Source organism: Microtus ochrogaster, chromosome 15, assembly GCF_000317375.1.
Source record: "Microtus ochrogaster isolate Prairie Vole_2 chromosome 15, MicOch1.0, whole genome shotgun sequence".
Taxonomy (NCBI): domain Eukaryota; kingdom Metazoa; phylum Chordata; class Mammalia; order Rodentia; family Cricetidae; genus Microtus; species Microtus ochrogaster.
This window is the reverse complement of record NC_022017.1, coordinates 12,503,510-12,505,868: the sequence shown is the minus strand read 5'-3', so window position 1 is coordinate 12,505,868 and position 2,359 is coordinate 12,503,510. Positions and strand designations below refer to the sequence as shown.

Genomic DNA, 2,359 nt, shown 5'->3' with positions numbered 1-2,359 from the left:
CCTGAGTTCAATTCCCGGCAACCACATGGTGGCTCACAACCATCTGTAATGAGGTCTGGTGCCCTCGTCTGGCCTGCAGACATACACACAGAATATTGTATGCATAGTAAATAAATAAATATTTTTAAAAAATTAAACTACATACCTCCATCTTTCCATCCATTTTTGGTCTTTATTGCTCTTTTTTCTCTGGGTTTTCTGCTTGGCTAATTAAACATGTCCTTGCTCTCTTATTAGACCTGGTCCTAGCTGTCATGAAGACACTTCCTTCTTGGCTGCCATCTTAAAATTGATTGTACAATCTCTAGTCTTTTGGTTCATTAAAGTTGGTAGAAGGTCACCTTTGTCCCTAATTAATTTCACAAGACAAAATGCTAACTTTAATCCTTAATAATTACAGTTTCACAGAATGCCAGAATGCCTACTCAGAAGAAATTTAGGCCATATTGACTGTTGGTTCTGTGGTCAAAGGCCATTGCAACTTCAAGTTTACTGATAGAGTACAAAGTTCATTCCTTACCTGCTTTGCACTGTCCCCACCAGATGAAGAAAATGGCTCATTTTCTGCATGCTTTTTCTGTTGTGATTTATTACTCTACTGCTTTGAGATTGGAAGTTTGAAAGCATTTAGCTAATGATCATGCCAAGCTGTAGATAATTACAGTCTTGGGAAAGTACAGCCAATATTTTAAAAACTTGTCAAACAATCATTCTTATGAACTAGATTTCATAAAGAAATGCTTTAAATGAGGCTGGGGAAATGCCTTTAAATCAGACTTGGGCTGTATAGCTCGGCTCTGGTAAAATGCTTGCCTAGTATGCCCAAGAACCCTGAAAACTGAGTGTAGGGATATACGCTTGTAATGCCAGCACGCTAGAGAGGATCAGAAGTTCAAACTATAATCAGTCTCTGCTTTTATGAAAGTGTATAGGCAGGACAGCCCATTCTCAGAACCTCTCCCTGCAGCAGGCAGCTGTCAATAAAACCTTGCTCGCCCTTCATAAACACACACATGCATGAACACATACATGCACGTGCACATACATTTGCTACTTGCGTAAGTAGGAAATTTCCAGTGCAAACTTAGCATGACTAGTTATCAGAGTACAAAGTTGAGGTCTCTGCCTACATTCTAGGAGACTTGGGAGGCCTGGTCTCAGAAGAAGAAGACAAATATGGGAATAGGTTCTTTGTTAATCTCACCAAACCAGGGTAAAGACCATTACCCAAATTCTTTGGTCAAAGTAAACAAGCTTTGTTTTCTCTTAGACAGGGCTATCTCCATTAAGTGAGGTTTGAGAAAATAGCATTGAACATAGGAAAAAAGTGGGGCTTCTATGGCCCAGAAAACTGCAAGGCTAAGGGGTTTCCATGGGTTTTTGGTTACATAGAAACTTGGCAGAGCATTTCAAAATTATTTGGCAGAGCATCTTATCAGGGTGGATGTTAGGGTATAAGGTGTGGAACATGTCAAATACCAGAAAATGGGTCAAGACCTGGCCAAATGAAAGTTCTGCAGAAAACAGGCAACAGGCATGAACTTATTTTGACCTTGTAATAAGATGACTTTATTTTATTTTATTTATTTTTTATTTAAGATGACTTTTAATCTTAAAATGGAGTCAGGCTGGTCCATCATCTTTCTCATCCCACTGTTGCTTTGATTGATTGAGACTAGTCTATAGATCCTAAATTACCTCTATTTATTTATTACCAATTTTATCAATAAAAGATTTTCAGTCTGTTCTAATCTCTCTCCTGCTCGAACATGATCAAGAAAAGAATGTTATTTTCTAAAGTTAGGTCTGTGTCTCATTTTGCTCTGTGCCTTTTTCACACAGCACTGGTCCATAGTTGTGTTTGCATATTTGCACATGAACACTGGCCACTACAGGGAGAATCGTAGCGCACAGTCGGTGTGCAGATTAAATGAGGCAATATAGGATGGTTAATACTATACATGTAGCAAACACTCAGAAAACATCAATTGTTTTGTATTATGGGAAGCTGCCGCAAAAAGCAGAGCTCAGTCTGTGAGCTGAGACTCTCCAAGTCTGCCATGTGAATTCAGCAGGGAGGGCTGGAAATCCAAAGAGCAGATAAAAATCTAAAGACCCTCTTGCAGTGTTCACAAAAAAGGAAGTATGGACAGAAACATACAGGAACATTTACAAGTCTTATGGAGTAGCACATTCCAGCTTCCTTGAGATGGGAATATCTGTAGTACAAATCACTTCCCACTGTCCTTGGTGTTTCTTTCTCAGATGAGGCTATTGGCAACAGCAAGTGAAGGCCAAAGGGATACACCTTGGTAAATTGCTCTTTTATATTTATGTATGTATGTATGTATGTATGTAT

General features: G+C 38.9%; 1 protein-coding gene across 4 annotated transcripts in view; it reads left to right on the top strand.

Annotated features, from left to right (window-relative positions):
• The window catches only part of Xpnpep3 (X-prolyl aminopeptidase 3), a 50,448-nt gene that overhangs the window by 15,404 nt on the left and 32,685 nt on the right, over nucleotides 1–2,359 (top strand). The gene's annotated exons all lie outside the window — the stretch shown is intronic.